The 21,616-nt window shown below is 45.0% G+C and overlaps 1 protein-coding gene across 1 annotated transcript in view; it reads left to right on the forward strand.

The window, feature by feature from the left end:
• Rell1 (RELT like 1) overlaps nucleotides 1-16,612 on the forward strand; it is a 62,140-nt gene extending 45,528 nt beyond the window's left edge. The window contains exon 7 of the mRNA XM_075943468.1: nucleotides 14,423-16,612. The gene's annotated coding sequence lies outside the window, so the exon portion shown is untranslated. The remainder of the gene's footprint in view (nucleotides 1-14,422) is intronic.
• Nucleotides 16,613-21,616: the final 5,004 nt, after the last annotated feature.

Raw genomic sequence — 21,616 nt, forward strand, 5'->3', positions numbered from 1 at the left:
CTTCTGGCTTGAGGAGCATTTGTTGTCTTTATGCTTATTATATGTGAAAGGGCAAGGTCTGAACTTGAGGATGGAAGGGTTGGCGCACGTAAAGGAAGCGAGGGCAGATGAGGTCAGGCACGTCCTTGACAGTACAGCGAGCTGGTGGAACTGAACTGAGTCTGGGATCTGGCTGCCAGCTTTGGATCTCTCTTTGCTACTCTAACGTAGGCTTTGGCCAGGCATGGCAGCCTTTTGTGTCTCACTGGCATATGGAGAAGTCACTGCCTGCCATGGGGTGACCCTGAGAGTTCTCCGAAGTAGCAGTGAAGCCCAGGGCCTGGCGTGCTGCACATTCTAGACAGTGCTTCTGGTGTCCTAGTCAATTCAGTTTGGTGGGGGAATGGAGGGGTGGAGGGCATTTTGGTTGAAGCTTCTCTAATAGTCTGCAGATTCAAAGGCTGAAGACATTCTGGAACCATCTGAGGGGCTGTGCTCCCTAACTGTCTAGCACAGAGGTACTGGCTCCTCTTTAGTTCATGTAGGCCCTTTCTTATTTGAGGAGCTAAACAGGGACCTTTTTGATCATCGTTTTTGGTTTTTGTTTGTTTTGTTGGTGGTGGTTTGTTTTTGAAGTATAGTCTTTTAACTATATTCATGCTGGCCTGGAATTTACCATATAGCCTGGGCTGGCCTTGAACTCAACAACAGTCCCTTCTGAGCCTCCTACTGTAATTACTGGTGTGAGCTACCTTACCTGGCTTAGGAATTTTCTTTAACGAGGAAGTGCAAGGCAAAAAGTTTGACTTCTCAGCTGAGAGGAAACTAGGGAAAGAGGGTGATGAAATGGCTAGCCACAGGGATGGCGTTAACTTGGTATTCTGGTTTTCTGGACATAGTGCTGATATCTACCATGTCATCATTATAACGTTTCCTAACGGGGTTCACACCATCACCCAGATGAAGAAACTGGTACACAGGTGCATAGATTAAGTATCAGTGGCCATGTCACCAGAGAGAAGATCCAAGCTTCATAGCCAGGTCTCTGACTGTAAGATAGAACCGTGGGCCAGACCAGTATGCCTTAGGTGCTCCTGGGGAGGAAGCCTAGGCCCTAAGCCCTGCCTGGGGGAATGTTACTATGGATCATTCTAGAATTTTTCTATTAGAGTAGCTTGTAGTCAGGTAGGCTACTGTCTTAGTTTGGGTTTCTCTTGCTGTGAAGAGACACCATGACCACGGCAACTCTTAGAATACATTAAATGAGGTGGCTCACTTATAATTTTAGAGGTTCATTCCATTATCATCGTAGTGGGACGCATGGCACCAGGCAGACAGGCATGGTGCCAGAGCTGAGAGTGCAGACAGCAGGAAGTCAACTGACAGTCACACTGAGGGAAGCTTGAGCAAAAGAGACTGCAAACCCCTCCCCCACAGTGACACACTTCCTCCAGCAAGGCTACACCTCCTAATAGTGCCACTCCCTTTGGGGGCCATTTTCTTTCAAACAACCACAGCTACTTATGTGTAAATTAATTCAGAGTAAACATTTAGATTTTGTATTAGTCATATTTCAAATGATCAGTAGCTGTCAAGGCTGGAGTCTGCCCTGTTGGGCCTTGCAGACATAGGACGTGGCCATCATCCGGAAGGCAGTACTGAGCAGAGGTGGTGGGACCTCTGGTGTTAGATGTGGGCTGCTGAGTGAGCTAGGTAAATCGGAGAAGCTGATTACAGTTCGCTGTCTGGGAAGGGACAGGCCTGCTATTAAAGGCTAAGGTGATGAAAGCCCAGCAAGAATGTGGGGTCACACTGACGGCATGTATGTGACTCCCCACACCCCTAGCAGCATTTGATGGCCTTAGAAGCACAGCCCAGTGCAGGCAGGAGCTAACTGCAAGGCTGTCCTCTTGCCACGCTCCGCCCTGGTTACAGCCACACCACAATTTAGAAAGGTTAAAAGAATTAAGATTGCTCAGCTGGGTTTCGTGGCCCGAATTCTGTCTGTACCAGACTTGAGGAAACGATCTTATTACACGAAGCCCTGACCACAGGTAACCAGGCTACAGTTTGGTGTTCTCTACAATGCACACGGACATCTACCAGGACTACATAATTGGGTTCTACCAGAAGGCACGGCTCCATCATGAGTCCATTTGGAAATAAATAGTTCTTAACTGCTCATACCTCCTTTTTATATGAAATAAAGATATTAATGCATTGATTCAAGGCAAGTGCCAGGAGAGTGTCTGGGATGGAGTTGGCTCTCAGAGGAGGGTAGCTTCCACTGTCCAAATGTGGTGTACTGTCCAAGTTAGTGAAATCATATTCTCTGACGCTCCAATTCACTATTATTAATTTTGAAATTAAAAGAAGACATTTTTATTGTAGAAATTAAAAAATTCAAAAGCAGAGAGAATAATAATTATTTACACTCCGCAGAATCAAATTGAGCAACTCACTTTATAGGTAAAGTTCTTTAGCACAAGGTTAAAACAACTGATTTGGAATTGGTGGGGTTCAGGATAGACCCAGGTAGCCAGACTTCAGTTGTCACAGATGTTAACCTGGTCCAAGAAAAATGGGTAGGTTGTGTCCATGCTCATTTATGAGAATATGGACTAAGAAAAAGACATAAGCAATAGTCATTAGTATTTAAAATATTAGATATTTGTTAAAATTTTCCAATGTTTCAGAAGAAGGTATCCTTGAGACAGTTAATTGGTCTTGAATTTTTAACCAAGAAAACCTGAAAGTTTTCATCTGGGCTAAAACTCCTGGTTCTGGACCAAATGAGAAGATTTGCCATAAAATGTAGCAACAACTGGATGTAATGATACACAGACACCTTTATTCCTAGCACTCAGGAGGCAGAGGCAGGCAGAATTAGAACACTCCATAGAGCCAGAACAACACTACACAGAACCAGAACACTACACAGAACCAGAACATTTTATAGAACCAGAACACTCCATAGAACCAGAACAACACTACACAGAACCAGAACACTCCATAGAACCAGAACAACACTACACAGAACCAGAACACTCCATAGAACCAGAACAACACTACACAGAACCAGAACACTCCATAGAACCAGAACAACACTACACAGAACCAGAACACTCCATAGAACCAGAACAACACTACACAGAACCAGAACACTCCATAGAGCCAGAACAACACTACACAGAACCAGAACACTCCATAGAACCAGAACAACACTACACAGAACCAGAATACTCCATAGAGCCAGAACAACACTACACAGAACCAGAACACTACACAGAACCAGAACACTCCATAGAACCAAAACAACACTCCATAGAACCAGAACAACACTACACAGAACCAGAACACTCCATAGAACCAGAACAACACTACACAGAACCAGAACATTTTATAGAACCAGAACACTCCATAGAACCAGAACAACACTACACAGAACCAGAACACTCCATAGAACCAGAACAACACTACACAGAACCAGAACACTCCATAGAGCCAGAACAACACTACACAGAACCAGAACACTCCATAGAACCAGAACAACACTACACAGAACCAGAATACTCCATAGAACCAGAACAACACTACACAGAACCAGAACACTCCATAGAACCAGAACAACACTACACAGAACCAGAACACTCCATAGAACCAGAACAACACTACACAGAACCAGAATACTCCATAGAGCCAGAACAACACTACACAGAACCAGAACACTACACAGAACCAGAACACTCCATAGAACCAAAACAACACTCCATAGAACCAGAACAACACTACACAGAACCAGAACACTCCATAGAACCAGAACAACACCACACAGAACCAGAACACTCCATAGAACCAGAACAACACTCCATAGAACCAGAACAACACTACACAGAACCAGAACACTCCATAGAACCAGAACAACACTACACAGAACCAGAACACTCCATAGAACCAGAACAACACTACACAGAACCAGAACACTCCATAGAACCAGAACACTCCATAGAACCAGAACAACACTACACAGAACCAGAACACTACACAGAACCAGAACAACACTACACAGAACCAGAACACTCCATAGAACCAGAACAACACTACACAGAACCAGAACACTCCATAGAACCAGAACAACACTACACAGAACCAGAACAACACTACACAGAACCAGAACACTCCATAGAACCAGAACAACACTACACAGAACCAGAACACTCCATAGAACCAGAACAACACTCCATAGAACCAGAACAACACTACACAGAACCAGAACACTACACAGAACCAGAACACTATATAGTATGTTCTAGTTCTGCCGGGGCTACGCAGTGAGACCCTCTCTTGGTGAAGAAAGCATAGCTCGTATAGTAGTAAAAGGCTGACCTAGTTTTATATAGTTGAATTACATCTTTGAAGTTGTAGTTTTTCCCTCCAAGGTATTTTGGATTTTCCAAGCTGTTTTAGTACAGTACCTTAATTTACCATACATTCACTTACAGGATTCTTCCTCCCTGCTCACCACCCCCCACATACTTCATTCTTGTTTTTAACAGAATTTGTGCTTGGTGGAGTCAGTTTCCCATAGCCACAGATTCTGCATTGTTGGATTCATCCAGTATCCAATGCTGCCTGTCTTGAAGTCTTGTCTGTACTGCACATGTGCGCCTGTCTTCCCGTGATCCCTAAAGAATGCCGCACGATAGCCATTTACATAGCATTTACTTGCATTTGGTATTGTAAGTAACTCAGAGATGGTCTAGAATTTACAGGAGGGCACGTGCAGCTGATATGCAAATCCTGTGCCTTCTTATCCAGGGGACTGGACACCCACAGCTCTTGGTGTCCATGGAGGTCCTTGAGCTGACCCTTCTAGCTACTGAGGGACCATGGCGTGTTCTAGATAGAGCACATCCAATGGACTAGGATTCCTCCTTCTCTCCTTCCCTCTTTTAAAAACAAAGTCTGTTTGTCCTCTCCTGCCCCCGTTGCTTGAACTCCTTTTTTGTAGCTCGTTCTGACTTACATTCTGCCTGGTTTATTTTGGCATTGCCGTCAAAATGGTTTCTTTTTTTTTTTTCTCACAGAAAACGTGTTTTGATTTTTTTTTTCCCCTTAGAAGAATAAGCTTTTGTTCTTGAAAGTTAAATAAACCGAATTGCTTTCAGTCTCCAGATGCCACAGCCTTGTCTTCATTGTCACTGGCTCTGGCTTTTTCTAAAAATGATGCTGCAGCTCGCATTCTCTGGTGCATGTCTCTGAGGTGTGTTCTCTCTGATCGCACTTATTGGAAACACCGACTTGGAAAGTTGCACAACGTTTCACACATTTTTAATTTTAACTACTTTTCAACTTTCATCCTATTAAAATTGGACTGAGGTGGTTTTGTTTTATTTTTGAGATTTTGCTGTTGAGTTTTGGAATTTATAGATTCTGCATATTATCTACCTGTCACACACACATATGCATAGTACGTTTGTGTGTGTGTGTGTGTGTGTGTGTACACCCATCTATCGACCTACTTAAACATAGAAAGCATTTTCCTCCTCTGTAAATTGTGTCTTCACTCTGCTGTTCGCTTGGCCGTGTGGAAGCTTCAGTGTTAGATAATGTAACTTGACTTGTCTGTTCTTGCTTCCTTGAGTGTGATTCTTGGGGTCCCTACCTAGACCATGTTATGGTGGTTTGTTCCTGTGTTTTCCTTTGGTAGTTTTACAGTAGAATTTTAAAGTTAAAGCAAGTGAATTATGAGGCATTTCTATTTTTATTGAGCTTGTTCTCTGAGATCTTCACATGGATATGATGTGTTTGACTACTCCCACCCCAGCCTCTGGCCCCCTCTCACTCCTGGGGAGACCTCCTTTATTATTATTATTATTATTATTGCAAGTACTCTATTTTTGGTTATTTACTTTGGTGATTCACAGCTGGATTTTAAACTGTATAGATTTACTTTAAACTGTCTCACTTAACTGCTGATGATTATAAGCAAATTGCTTACCCCTCATCTTTATTTCTCCTTTTTTTTTTTCTTTTCTTTCCTGATGTGCAGGGTCTTTCTCTGCAGCCCTGGCTGATCCGATGCTTACTAGATAGCCCACACTGTATATTGAATTCCCAGTGACCCCCCCACCCCCACCTCAGCCTCCACGGAGCTGGGATTGCAGGTGTGCATCACCGTATTCACACAGCTGTGTCACTCTCATAGCCTAGGCTAACCTCAAACGTGTAGTCCAGGCTAGCCTCAAACTTCTGTATGGCCAAGGCTGGCCTTCTTAATCTTAGTCTTCTGCTTCTGTGACCTTCTAGGGTGCTGGGATTACAGCCATCCCTGACCTTCTCAAGCCTCAGTGTTCTCCTCATGAAGGAAGGTGGTTTTTAGTTTTAACTGGCAGGATTATGTGTAGTTCTTAAATCAGTCCTTGGCATCATTATTATTACTAACTATTCACCACCGTCAAAATCTGTCTTGGTGTTCCCAGTGGCCTTTGTCATTTATTAGGCTACTTCTTGAGTAAAAGATCCTCTTTTACTTTTTAAGAACAAAACAACTTTGGACTCTCAGGACACCCAGATGTAGACAAGTCCCTCAGGAATTTGAGCCATTTTTGTCTGTGCTGAGGAGGCCTTAGAAATTGCCACGCCTTGTAGGGAATCAAAACCAAGAAGGAGGGGATGGGAGGACTTTGCTGACCCAGGCTCTTTTGACTGGGTGTGCGCTGTGCTTTGGGGAGAGGCTGCTTTCCCAAGCATTCAGCCAATCACAGGTCAGCATTCCTGACCTTCAGCTGACCCCTCTCAGTGAGGGAGGCCAGCTTTCTTCCCCTTCAGCTTGGCTGCCAAATGCTTGGTAGAATACTTGGGGGGGGGGGTCTTCAGAGCTTGTTGTCCCGCCTTACATTCTTGGCATTGTTTTTCCTACTTACATATTTACTTATTTTATTCATTCATTCATTCAGATTCCACAGAGAAAGATGGTGGGAAATGCCAGCTGCAGCCAGTAGCTTGTTGCTAGCTTCTAAAGTTTTTGTGGAAAAGACGTTTGTTTGTTTGTTTATTTATTTATTAAATAAAGAAGTTTTCAGGTAGAATAAAGACCCTTAGTTTAGTTGACTGGCCTTATGGGGCATTGGACACACATTATGAAAGGCCCCCTAGTTTGCTTTCCAGGATCAGGCTGTCTTACGTGGTGCCTGACATGCTTTGTGGGAGGTGCAACCATGGTCGTGCATGAGAAGTTGGGAGGTGGGGGCTGTCCAGGCCTGCTCTGTGGAGGATACACAGGGAGTAGTCAGAAGGGCAAAGAGTCCAGTGACGCCTGAGCCAGCAGGGTGATCTGGGGGGGTTGTGGGAAATACTACCACCCCTGTTTTGCAGATTGGGAGTCAGGCTTAGGACTTACTTTTTCTCTATTTTCGGGTGGGAAGAAATCTCCACTCTGGAGCTCACGTGCTCAGTGGCTGTAGAATGTGAGGGAATGCGTCTCTCCTTGAAAAGGAGAGAACAGAATTATGCCTGTGACCTCACCATAGTGAGCATTTCAGACTTCTGGCTTTGAATACAGGGCAGTGTCTTGGTTACTTTTCTATTGCTGTGAAGAAACACAATGATCAAGACAACTTAGAGAAGAAACAGTTTTACAGGTCAGAGGGTTTGAGTGCATGACCACGGCAGCAGGCATGGTGCTGAAGAGCTAACAGCCTGATCCACAGGCATGAAGCAGAAAGGGGGAGGGAGAGGGGGTGAGGGAGGGAGGGAGGGAGGGAGGAAAAGAGAGAAGTGAGACCATACATCATAGTTCTTCCTACTGGGAACCAAGTATTCAAACGTATGAGCCTGTGGGGGCCGTTCTCATCCAAATCATCACAGGCAGCCTCCTTTGGTCCCCATAGAGTCGTCTGATGTCATTAGCTTTTAAAGCGCTGGCTGGACAAATTGGGCATTGGTTTGTGTGAGCACCTGACCCAGTCCTCGCCCCAGGACAAAGAGGTCACAGACCTTGAGATCTCAACGGATCAGCGATTGCTGACACAGTTCAACTCAGACACAGTTTTATCTTTCAGAAGAGTCTGCTGAGCCCTTCCGTGGTGCCAGGCACTGTGCTAGGCTGGATCATCGGAGCAGCAGTGTGAAAGACTACACATGCCGTTCTGCTCCTGGAGTTTGGTTCTGGCTTTGTAGTTGATTTCTCTCCCTTCGTGTGTTAGTCCATTGGGTTCAGAGTTGAGAGACTAGACCCCTGGTTCCCACTGTTTCGTTTAAGGCATGACATAGGAGGCCACACGTCGCTCTGATGGCTCAGCCCCTTAGTTGTCTCTAATGCAGATTATAAGCATTGAAGGTGCAGTCACTTTTTGTTGTTTCTTCTTCTTTTTATATTATATCCCAACTACATTTTCTCCACCCTCCTCTCCTCCCATTCCCCCTCCCTATCTTCTCTCCTCCCTCCCCAGATCCACTCCTCCTCTGTTTCCCTTCAGAAAATGGTAGGCATACTAGACATTTCAACCACACATGGCATATCATGCTGCGGTAAGACTAGGCACATCCCTTCATACGAGGAAACCCAATAGGAGGAAAAGGGTCACCAAAACAGGTGAAAGAGTCAGAGACTGCCCCTGTTTCCACTGTTAATAGCGCCACAAGAAGACCAAGTTACACAACCGTAACATATATGCATAGGGCCGAAGTCGGTCCCATGCAAGCTTCCTGATTGTCGGGTCCCTCTCTGTGAGCCCCTGTGAGCCTAGGTTAGTCGATTCTGTGAATTTCCTTGTGGTGTCTTTGACTCCTCTGGCTCCGACAATCCTTCCTCCCCCTCTTCCACAGGATTCTCCAAGCTCTGCATAGCATTTGGCTATGGGTCTCTGCATCTGCTTTCATCAGTTGCTGGATGAAGCCTCTCTGATGATGGCTATGCTGGGCTCTGGTCTACAGGTGCATCATTTTTTAAGCAATAGAAATAGTAAGCATACTGTCGTAAAGTAGTCAAGCAATAGACCGAGCTACAGGATTTAAAAAAAAGTCTTAAAAACAAACAAAAGCCTTCCTTCTGTCTTCATCAGTAGCCCTGAATCATCCTCGTCCTGGGCCTGTGGTTCTGAGTGTGTGGCCCTTCATGTGCGTGCTTGGACAGTGTCTGCGGATGGAGCCCCTCCCTCCTCTTGCCCAGCTAAGAGCCCGTATGCTCCCTGGCAGTTGGCTTCTGTGGAAGCTGATAGCTCTGTGCTCCCAGCTGTTGAGCTTTCCCTCTGCTCCCAGGTGAGGAGCCAGTCTTTCCCCTTCCACCTCGACAGAGCCGTGACTGTGCTCGCACCTCCTGGGTCCTTTCACTGTTTGTCTTTTACTGTTGGAGATAGATCTTTCCGGCAGTTACGGCCTTCATCTTGGAGTTTGGGCTTCTGCATTTCAGCACTCTTCCTAAGCCTTTCTTCTACAGTTTGGTTCTGTTCATGGAAGATCCCAGACACATTGACTAGTGTTCTCTGGGTCAGAGGATCTGAGAGACCAGTCCACAAAGCAAGCCATCTCCTGGTTAGACCTGTGTTAGGCCCTTCCCGGTAACTGACCATGAAGTACCACACAGAGAGCTCATCCATCCTTCCCTTTAGCCCTGACAGCCCCTTGGCAAGACGTAGAAAAGAGGGGCTATAATATCTGCTCTGTTCATCCTAAACTCTGGAGCATTGCAGGCTTAGGGACTCTAGGGGCCCTAAAGACAGACCTTGGGGAGCGTCCAATTCTCATCACTTGAATTAACTCTATGTTGCTAAGTACAGGAGTTGATACTGGCGAATAACCCAGTTTAGAGCAGCCTGCAGACTTCCCAGAATGATCGAAGCACTAGAAGCCGAGGCTCTGTGAAGGCTTGGTTTCTTATGGACATTGTTCAGAAAAGAAATCAATAGAATTTGCAGGAATATTCACTAATGTCCATGTCAGGTTTTGTTTATTTGATTGTCTTTCAATTTTGATTGAAAAAAATCTATAAATGCTTTTTAGTTTTTCCCCATGAACTGATCCAAATATGGAAACACTTGCTCATTATTGATATTTAAAAGTTAAGGTTTTAACTATTTAAACCACTCATCAAAATATGAGTGTTGTGTGTTACTGAAGATACCGTGATCAGTAAATATGACAAATGCCCTATTTAGTCATGACGATGTATGACAGTACTTAGAAGGCAGAGGCAGATGAATCTCTGCGATTCTGAAGCCAACCTGGTTTACATAGTGAGTTCCAGGCCAGCCAGGGCTACACAGTGAGACAGACCCTGTCTGAGAAAGAGAGAGACAGTCAGAGAGAGAAACACAGAGGCAGATAGAAACACACACACACAGAGCCCAACTTTATTGATAATGAAATTTAAAAGGCTTCAGTTTTGTCTTTCTGTTAACAAAGACAATGTGAACGTGAGTCTGCCCATGTAACTCGCATAAGAGTCTTCTGAGGTCCAGGCGGACACGGAATGAATAATTCATCTGGATGAATTATTATAAGGAATGAGACATCCCAGTCAAGCTGATGGGGTTTATTTGTTCCATTTTATGTTTTTTGTTTTTATTGAGACATTCTTATTCTAGTCCAGACTGGCCTTGAATTTGTAGCAATCCTCCTGACTCTGAGTAGTCCCTAGTGCTGGGATTTTGTGTCAGCCAGTTTACGTGAGTGCTGGTTCAGAGGTCATCACACAGGGTACTTCACTGATAAAGATCTTTGGCAGTGATCTAGAAATGGCAGCAAACAATCTCAACTATAGATAGTGTGCAGGGGAGTGAAGACACTGTTGGAAGCTGTGTCCTTTTAGCTTCCTTCATGTCCAGCCATTAGAGAGAATTTAAGGTTTCATCAATGGGGCTTAATTAGGTGAGCTATGCCTTTCCTTCAATACTGTCATTACGCTCTCATTTTGTAGCTACGGTAACTATATAAGCTACAAGCTTTGGAGGAGTTGGTGACCTTTCCTTCACTTCGGTGAGTCTTCAATGAGTGGAGGCCTCCATTCTTCCCACCAGTCTTGTTTTATGAGGGAAGTGGTTGTTCTTGGGATTGCTGACTTGTTTTCAATGCAGCAACGTCTCGCTTAATCTCTTCCAGTTTGAGCATCCGTTTGTCTAAGCCTGTCGTCACATTTTCCCCAAAGAGAGAGGCAGCTTCTGAACTACAGTGCGCCTGTGTCCTTCCTGTGCCCATTGTTGTTGGGCTCTGAGGCTTCTGTGCCAGCCACACGACGCTCTGTTAAACAACGTGGAAGGCACCCCTTAACCTTTGCTTCATTTATAGTGGTAAAGATGTGCCAATTTAGAGTGATCCAGTCCCTCCACATAAAAACACACCGAATGCAGTCTCCACCTTTTAGGTTCCACATTTCCCCCACAGGAAGTAGCCCGTGGTTGGACATTCGCAAGCTACCCAGGTGTGTCCAACCTTTTGTCGTTGCATGGTGGGGTTGACACAGTTTGAACTGAGAATGGCACAATTGAGTTACCCAAAACAAGACAAAACGCACGATCTTGATGTTTAAGGAGGTTTATGATTTGACGCTGAACCATCTGTAGCTGTCCTTGGATGGAGCCACATGTGGCTTTGGGGCCGGAGACCAGACATCTGTTGAGTGTTTGGTGCTTTCCTCCCCTCTAAATTGTCATTCTGAGGAGACAGGTGCTTACGTGGAAACTCAAAGCAGCCTTTCGGTGAGCAAAGATCAGACTGCATGACTTTTGTAGAGGTATCTTCCCCTTTCTGCGTAGTCTCTGTGGTCCCTAAGCAGCAGCTTGGATTTCCCACATCCTTGTTCTGACCAGGGCAGTTTTAGTCAACTGTGGAGACAGCTGTTGAATGCTACCAAGATGGTTTAGAGCAGGGAACTGGACGGCAGAGGACATGATGCTAATCTGACTGCTGGGTGTCATGATAAACACCGAGTGCCAGGACCCTGTGGAGATGCCAGAGGACTGTGCATTTTCAGCAGCTTGGACTAAGGATCTAGGTTTGAATCTAGGCTCTGGCTCTTAACTCTTGTTGGCCCTGGGTCTTAAGTGCCCAGCCCTGGAGGTCAGAGGAATCTACTGTATGGTTCCTTTATGTGACAAATTCTGGGTTGGAATGATTTTTCTTTTTCTTTTTTTCCCCCCTCCGAGACAAGGTCTAGGTTGACCTCGAATTTGTGGCAATCCTCCTGCCTCAGCTTTTTAACTGCTGTAATTATAAACACGAGTTATTACACCCTCCTGCTCTGGTGAAATCTTGTACCCCAGGCCTGACCTTCTTACCTTGAACTTTGTTATTTCCCTGGATATAAAAATGTCACTTAGGGCTGGAGAGATGGCTCAGAGGTTAAGAGCATTGCCTGTTCTTCCAAAGGTCCTGAGTTCAATTCCCAGTAACCACATGGTGGCTCACAACCATCTGTAATGGGGTCTGGTGCCCTCTTCTGGCCTGCAGGCATACAGACAGAACATTGTATACATAATAAATAAATAAATATTAAAAAATGTCACTTAAAGCCAATATATAGTTTCTAAGTAATGTCCTAAAATTCTAACAAATTTTTAACTCCTTTTTCCCCCCCTTCATTTGGGAGCATCTTTGCATTTTTCCACTACACATCCTTGCAGCTTTTTCTGTGCTAGAATGTTGTGTTTCCTGTCTCCCTCTTGAAATCAACCTCAGCCTTGACTTTGCTCAGCCTCACATCCAAACCCACTCTTCAGCACCACGAAGGACCACTTGTGTTTAGAATTGAAAACTTGACTTATGCCATTTTAGGGGATAGTATTTCCTTTCCATTTTAGCTAAGAAGATGATCCTTGATCCAGTTCATCTCTTTGGAAAATCAGTCTCCTCTCTCACCTCCATCATAAGTCACTATGAATATCATGAATGGTCGGGAAAATATAAATGTTAATCTTGGAGCCTGGAGAGATGGCTCAGCGGGGAAGAGCACTTGCTGCTCTTGGAGATGACCTGAGTTCAGTTCTCATCATGGCTCACATCCTTTCTTAACTTCAGTTCCAGGGTATCTTACACTCTTCCAGCCTCCATGGGCACCAGCTATGTGCTCTGTATATAAACATGTATTCAGGCAAACACTCATATATATAAAATAAATATATCTTTAAAATAGTGGATAATCTTAGAGTACATATCTTAAAGGGTAAATTTTTGTTCTCCCTTTTCTTTTCTCTTTTCCCTTCCTTCCTTCCTTTCTCTCTCTCTCTCCCCCTCTCCCTCCTCTTTTTTCCCTCCCTCCTCCTTTCCCCTCCCATATGTTAGTGATTGGGTATTGAACCCAGGGCCTTACCCATACTAGGCAAATGCTTGCCCCTGAGTCCTCTTTTTACCTTTCACTGGGTCTCATTAAGCTGCCCAACTTAGTCACTGTGTAGCCCACCCTGGGCCTGAGCTTGGGGATCCCCCTTTCTCACCCTCTAGCTAGGATTGTAGGTCTGAGGCACAGACTTATAATAAATAGTATGTTTTTGTTGTTTGTTTTTAGAGACAGGGTTTTTCTGTGTGTAGCCCTGGCTGTCCTGGAGTTCTCTCTGTAGACCAGGCTGGCCTGCCTCTGCCTCTGCCTCTGCCTCTGCCTCTGCCTCTGCCTCTGCCTCTGCCTCTCCAGTGCTGGGATTAAAGGGGTGTGCCACCAACACCGACAGCAATAGTATGTTCTTAAACTAAGATTTGGCAGCTAATTCTTGTTAGTGTTTCATATTTCTGCAAGCTAGACCCCTCTCTTTTTTGCTCAGTGATTATAGAGAAACGTGTGCTAGATTAGAGAATGCTTTGCTCCTTAACCTTGCACAGGTTTCTTGCACAGTATGCTTGTTTCAGTATACAATGACACCTTTAGAATTTCAATTCTCTGCTGGGCTATCTCGGTCTTCAGAATAAAAAGCTATAAAGCTGTTATAGAGGAGATATTTGGGACATAGAAAGCTGTTTGTAAGGTCATCTGAGGTCATCACTCTCAGCTGATGATGTGACAGCACAGGGTTGAGAAAGACCCCGTTCCCTGGAGAGGTGGCAGGGATCATGGGGAGCGCGTGTGAAAACAGACAGCTTTGTTTCCTCTGTTCTCAGACTCCAGAGCAGTGGTCCTCAACCACCCTAATCCTGACCCTTTAATACAGTTCCCCATGTCGTGGTGACCCCCTACCATAAAATTATTTCATTGCTACTTCATAACTGTAATTTTGCTACTGTTATGAACTGTAATGTATATGTCTGTGTTTTCCGATGGTCTTAGGCGACCTGTGTGAAAGGGTCCTTTGAATGGGCGGTAGTTAAATGTTCTTGAACTAAATTCTGGTAGGAAGGTATAGTGGGAAAGGGAGAAGCGGGGTGTGGTCTGCTGGGGTGAAGGGGACCGCAGACTCGGGCCGATAGGCATGTGGTGTTTCCCTTTTGCTACAGCTTTTTGTGTTCTTTTCTCTTGCAGCATGGACTTTCTTGAAGAGTTCTAAGAGACTCCAAACTTGCAAGATATGAAGTTGACTAGGGGATATTTTTATATATTTTATATAGTTTCTATCATGAAGTCAATGGGCATGTGGCTCAAACCCAAAAGGGAATATTTTTGCTATGCTGAACACAGAATTCAGTTTGCTTTGAAAGAAGTTTTGGGATTAAAAGTCTAATGGAAATTTTAGTTCAATTTCCCAGAGGAAAAGAGCTCATTTCTTTTGTACTGTGGACCGTCCCTAGCATCATCCGTGGTTCCCAGCTGCACACTCCTGCTGCTCTGTGCACAAGCGGCTCCTCCCTTGGAATCACAACATTGTGAACAGTGGAGCCGTTGACAGCCTGCGCTTATGCGGGAGTCTTCACGTCTGTTACCCAAGCTGGATTCCATTTTGATACTGGTTATAAGATCTTCCTGTACACGTGGGCTGTTACAGAAGACTCCCTGGAAAAGGTCCTTGGAAGCATCTGGTGAGTGCTCAGGAATTGATCCCCCAGGAGATCCTGGAATCAGCTGGAAATCACGGGCACTGCAGTATCCTGATTGATTCCTGGACCAAGACTTCAACATCGACTGCTGCCGCCATCAGGACACCCCTGTCACTCTTCCGTCACTTAGAAAATACAGAGACTATTACTGTTTTTATTTAACTTAAACAATTCTCATTTAGCCTATTTGAGTAAAAGGGAAAATGGTTTAGAGTCACTCTAAAAAAAAGTTTTGACAACCGGAAGCCAAACCGAAACACTTCTTTCTTATACAAACGAGCCCTGCTGAGACCTCCAGTGTTTTACTCTGGGTCCCACAGTTATCTTGTAACTGATGCTCTGGAAGAGCTTCTGAGGAAGACTGTAAGTTCAAGGCCTGCGTGGGCTATAGAGAGAGTTCAGGGGTAGCCTGGGTGACTGAGCCAGATGAAGAGGGCTAGGGGTCTAGCTGAGTGGTAGAGCACCTTCCCGGCATGCTCAGTGGCTTGAGTGGCTCCCTGCCCTGTTGCTCTCTCTCTTAGCTTTGTTTTATAAAACACCTAAAAGTGATAGTAATTGTGTAGGTGGGGGTGAGGCAGCTCTGTTCCCTGCTTCCATTGGTGGGAAGCATTGAGTACGTCATTTCAAAGAAAAAGGGCTTGTTTTTGTTTGGCACCACAAAAAAAAAAAAAAAAAAAAAAAAAAAGATACACCACAGGGTATTTTCTGTAGATAGACTTACTTGATTCTGTTTCTGGAAACAAACTAACTTTTTTCTAACATTTTATGGGAGTGGTAGATGCACTTTGATGTGATCTCACACCGGCGTCTGTGTGTCGTGTACAAAGCAGAGAAGCCAGTGTGGATGCTGGATTCGCTGTGGTCCAGGAAGTGGAGTGTGTGTTAGTAAGAGTAATGTTTGTGCAGCTACGCCAATATTTTTACTTAAACAAAACAAAACAACAACAAAAAAACATACACTTTGCATTAAAAAAAACCCATAATGTCCTTTAAATGGTGATGGGCTAATATGTAAGATATTCTTCAGCTTTAATTATTTTTTAATTTTATTCAACCTAGAGAGCACTTTCTATAGCAATAAAAACCAAAAGAATGCGCAAAGATATTTAAAATTGTATTTATATACCGAGAGTACATTTTAAACATTTTTAAATATTTGAGCAGTTAGTTGGGTGACTGGCTTCCAGAGATGCCAAAAATTCAGCATTCGATACGTTGAACACTTAAGCTTTATACTGGTTTATACTGTTAGGTGAGAATCCTGAGTGTTCCCGCACAGCTGATGTTTATGGCCCCCCCTTCTTCCTCTTCCTCAGAAGGATGGGGACCTGGGACGAGCTCCCTGAACAGCTGATGTTTATGGCCCCCCCCTTCTTCCTCTTCCTTAGAAGGATGGGGACCCCGGACGAGCTCCCTGAACAGCTGATGTTTATGCCCCCCCCCTTCTTCCTCTTCCTCAGAAGGATGGGGACCCGGGACGAGCTCCTGTCCACAACACTAATGATAGATAGCTCCTTGCTGTGACGAGTGAGTCAGTTGCCACCTCAGTGTAAAAAAAAAATTGTAAAGAGAAATTTTCACTGTTTCCAGTGTCAAATGTATTTTTAACTGTCTGGTTTGTACTTTTTACGAATTTTGTACTACCAAAGCAGAGTTAAAAATAAAAGCGTTAAACCAGTGTGTTTGAACGAGCTCCATCTTGAGTACTGGCTGTTGAGAGATAGCTGGGCTGGTCCGCACTGGATTTCCTTTTACATAGAATTCCTTCCTCCCAACCGGTTTTCTTTCCTTTCTTAATTTGAGGGTAATTTGAGGTATGGGGAAGTAAATATAGTGCAGAATTTGTGTGTACCCCTCAGTCTGTTACCCTTAATGTTCATCAACATCCTGTATCTCCATAGGAGTATGATCAGGACTAAGAAATCATCATAGACTCAAGATTGATAAACCAGATTTTGGGGCCCTCCCCACTTTGCCCTACTATTCCCCGTTGCACTGTGCACTAGTTTCATGGTCATGACACTTATCGTCAGCTGTTCAGCTCTGTCCAGTATCCTTCGACTTGGACACGGGTAGGCTGAGCTTCTGCATCTGGAAGGTTGCTTCCTGGGTGATGATTTTTCAGTGGTCCCTGACAGGGACCACGTAGCTGATACGTGATTCCTGTCATTTGGTTGACGTGTCCAGCAGGTTTCACTATGATAAAGTGGATGATATTTTGATTGCATTCTGACACTCCCAAGACTGACCGTAAAGTTTGTTTTGGCTGACCAGAATTAACCATAGAGCTTTTGGAGGATTGAGACCAGATGGACACAGGAAGTAGTAGGGCGGGGCTGAGAGAGGGTCTCTGCCCTTTTGAATGGAAGACCGGAAAGAGGTAGGAGGTCAGCGGTGCTTCGCTGCTGCTGCTTCTCTGATCATTACCCCTCTATCTGACTCCCAGGTTTTCATTGGTAAAGAATAATTAGATAAACACATCAGCAGAGTTACTGTTTTTTACCTCTGTAATGCAGAGATGCGATACTTGGAGATTAGGCCAGTGACTTTCCCGTGCTTACAGTTTCCTCTGAGAGTTTTACCATGCACGGGAGTTGGTTTCCCCAGCACTCCTGTCAACAAGCTGTTGTTACTCATAAAGCAGCAGAAGGCTGTTATTTCAGGTCAGGAGGCTAGAGCCTAAAACCAAGCTTTTGCCAGGGTTGGGTTTATTGGATACTCTGAGGGTTGTGGTTCATGCCTCCTTCCTAACTTCAAATGGTTGCTAGAAAGTTCTTAGCATTTCTTGGTTTGAGCCTGGGTCATTGAAGGGCAGTGTCTTGAGATGTCTCTCTCTGGGTGTCTGTCCTCTCCCGCCTTATAAGGCCATCTGTCCTTGGGATTAGGGCCCACTGCAGTCCTTATAAGAACTCTTCTTAACTTGATTACATTTGCAAAGATCCTGGTTCCAAGTAGGGTCACATGAGTCCTGCTCCAGAAATTGGGATTTCAGTGTCAACATGGGTTTTTTTTGGGCAATGGGGTGCAACAGGGGAACAGCTTCCTTCCCTAGGGAATGGTGCCTGTAATGAAAGCTCTTAAGGTTGGTGTCTTTACCCCTTCCCTCTTTTTCCTTTCCCCACATGTCCACACACCTGTCCCTCATTTTTTAACCCTTTGTTACCTTCTGGCCCTGAAGATGCTCTAGGCTCTTGTTATTTTCATGTTTCTTGCCCTGGTCTCGGGATCAACTGCGTCTCCAGGGAGCCTTAAATCATTTGCTGGAGAATGAGGGTTTTTTTTTTTTAAAATGAAAAATTGGGCCTCAGGATTTACTCACCGATGTCGAGTGTCCCAGCCTAGACTCTGGTAACGCATGTCTGTGTACACATCTCTGTGTGTCTGCATGAAGGGCCCAAGTCCCTGTGAAAGCCCTGATTCTAGGCTTGCTCTGTAGCATTCATGCTAACGTGTTTTCAACTTTGCTGGACTCTTACTGTACAATACTGTGATGTACCTGCTCAGTGCGGGCATACACATAGTTGGAAGCTACCCCAGGAGAGCCACGCTAACTAGCAGGATGCTCCTAGTACTAGACTCAGCTCTTTTTCCTTTTGGACTTCTGGTGTCGGATCAGCTCCCTCGGTGCCTGTCCTGCAGTGTTAGAGGATTCATTTGGAGCACAGAGAGGCGTTCGTCACTCATGGTCCACCTCCAACTCTCCTTTCTATTTTTTTTTAAATCTTTTTATGGTTTATTTAACTTTATTTTATGTGCATTGGTGTGAAGATGTCAGATCCCCTGGAACTGGATTTTCAGACAGTTATGAGCTGCCATGTGGGTGCTGGGAATTGAACCTGGGTCCTCGGGAAGAGCAGTCAGTGCTCTTAACCGCTGAGCCATCTCTCCAACTCTCCTTTCTATGCAGGCGAAAAGTTCCAAATGCCTATTGAGTAACCGTCACTCCTCATGGAGTTGAGTGGTTTGATTTGGAGTCTGTGAAGATGTACTGTCAGGTAGGCTGGAGAAATGGAAAGGTTGACATAATTTCTGTCCATGAAAACCCAGAAACCTGGACTGTGCACCAGGGAAGATACTGGAAAGTCCCTAGATTCCTCATTTCATAGTCAAAAGGGGTTATTGGCGTGGCATATTTTGTTTTTAATCAGCCTTCTTGGGAATGCTTGTGATGTAGATTAGAGATGCCAAGACATTGCTTAGCTTTTATGTTTGTCAGTGTTGGGCTAGCTTGGATGCCCTGGTCAGCGCTCTTCGCCTGGGCTCCTGGAACATCTGTGGCTTCAGAGGGGAAACTGTTGTTTCTTCACGCTTGTGCCTTCCCTTCTCAAGCCTGACTTTGAAACATGATTAATAAAAACTCAGGGCCAGAAATTGGGGTTCAACCTGAAGATCTGAAAAGCAAAACAGCCAACCACTGACTCTTACCTCGGCCTCAGTCTGAAATGACGATCCTGCCTCTTGGCATCTCAGAATGAGACTGTGTGAGAGCTGTCTCCCCCTGTTTTATAGTCCTGTCTAGGGCTGGGATTAAAAGCATGTTCCGCCTAGTTTCTGTGGCAACTAGTGTGTACTGGGATTAAAGGTATGGTGTTACCATAATCTGGCCTGTAAATCTGACCAGCGGGACTGTTTTACTCTCAGATCTTCAGGCAGACTTTATTTATTAAAATACAGTTGAAATGCCACTACATGTCTTGCTGACCAACATTGCTCTATCTAAAAATTACAGTCCAAAATGGAAGTTTGCTTGCTTGGAAGTGGGATCCTTCACAGCTCGGAGGTTTGTAGCAAAGTTTTGACTCCACCTTGCACAGGGCTGGCACTTTGCCTCCCTCTTCTGGTTGGATGTAGGAACTGCAGGGAGGATGATCTGGCCATTTGTGGATGCATCTTTAAGGCACTGGTGTGCAGAGCCCCACAATGTGTTTGCGGAACGAATAAACCTGTAAAAATCAAGGATAGAAAATACCACGTTTGGGTCTTTTTTTTCCTGATCTATTTTTCCTCTCCTGTGAGTCTCATCTTGCTTTCCCCGTCAACATGCTTCCTTATCTTACACAGCACCTTTGTTCCTGAAGGCGCCCTGTTGGATGAAGGCAGGAGTGACTGGGTGGAGGAAACCCCAGGCCTTACTCCTGTAATGGAAATGGTGTGACTGTTGGAACTAACTGGGACTCAGAGAGGCAGGCTCGCATTTGCTGTAGAGTTGGGCTTGGGCTCCAGTACTCATGCTGTGTTGGGAACCGGGCTCTTGGCTTCTCGGAAGCTCAGCGTTTTCCTGAGCCACTTCTCATGGTGGATTTACTTATTTATTTACTTTTGCATGTGTATGTGTGGTGTGGATGCACGTGTGCATGCATGCATGCGTGTGTGTGTTATGCCTGTGTGCTGTGCATCCCCGTGTGCATGTATGTGCATGCATATGTTAATATCAAGAGTCTTTAATTTGCTCTTTGCCTCACTGACTGTGGCAGGAACTTTTGCTAAACCCAGAGATCACTGACTCAACTAGTCTAGCTAGCCAGCTTGCTGCGGGGATCCCTCATGGGCTTTTAAGGGGTAGGGAATGCATGCAAGATCACAATGCCTGCCATCATCTCCCCATCGATATCCAGAGGGCACTGATATTCTGGTGGCTCTTGGTGCATTTCGTGTGGCTATAAACAACAAACATGGGGTTGGATACTTTAAAGGAGAAAAGACTTTACTTGGCCCCAAGTGTCGGTGGTGATGGTGAAAAGTCTAAGTTTGGCAGGCACATTCAGTAAAGGCTTTAATGTTCACTGTAACGTGGCAGGTGCCCCATCACCATGGCAGGAGGGTGTGTGAGTGGCGAAGGAAGGTGGAGAGAAGAGACCAAACTCCAGGGCGACCTTGCTGTATAATAGTCTGCTCTCAGGGTAACTAATGCAGCTTCACACGACCCAGTTCATTCCTTAATTGTGTCTTGAGGCCCAACGCAGTTAATTGAGCGATAGTCTATTCATGAGTGTTGAGCCCTCATAACCTAACGATCTCCTACAGTCCCACGAGCCCCTCACATGATTACATTGCAAATCATTTTTGTTGTTTTGGTGGAGATAAACTCTAGCCAAACCACTAAACTTGGTAGTGGGTCTGTGCACATCTCTCTATTGGCCAAGCACACACAGCTTTGTCTAGAGTCTGACTGAGCCAGTAAGTTTCCTATTCTGAATTGAGCCAAGTTAGAGCTCATAGACCTCATAGGAAAACCAAAGAAGGGACCAAGTGTGGAAGATGCTGAAGCCCAGGGATGCAGTGAGGAGCTGAGGGTGAAAGACAGAGTATGTAGTGGGACATCCAGGCGTCATCAACAGTGCCCTTGTCCCTTTAGGGACTGGTGGCTCCTCCTTCAGACTCTGCAGCTCAGGGTGGACTCCTGACCTAACTTCCGCCAGGCCTAAAGAAGCCCTTGCATGGGATGCTTAGAAACTGGAGCTGTGAGAGACCAACTTGTGTGAGGAATAGAAGGAAGCATGCAGAGGGAAGGCAGGCGTCTCAGACTCGCCTGTCCCTGTGCCATGGTGGTAGCATCTCTTCTGCCATACATAGTTTGAGCTCTTGTTATTGCAACCGCAAACATACAAACAATAGACCCCAAACAGTAATGGAGTTATTAACTGAAATACAATGGGTGTGGTGGTTTGAATAAGAATGGCCC

The sequence above is a fragment of the Microtus pennsylvanicus genome, chromosome 12 (assembly GCF_037038515.1).
Source record: "Microtus pennsylvanicus isolate mMicPen1 chromosome 12, mMicPen1.hap1, whole genome shotgun sequence".
Lineage (NCBI taxonomy): Eukaryota > Metazoa > Chordata > Mammalia > Rodentia > Cricetidae > Microtus > Microtus pennsylvanicus.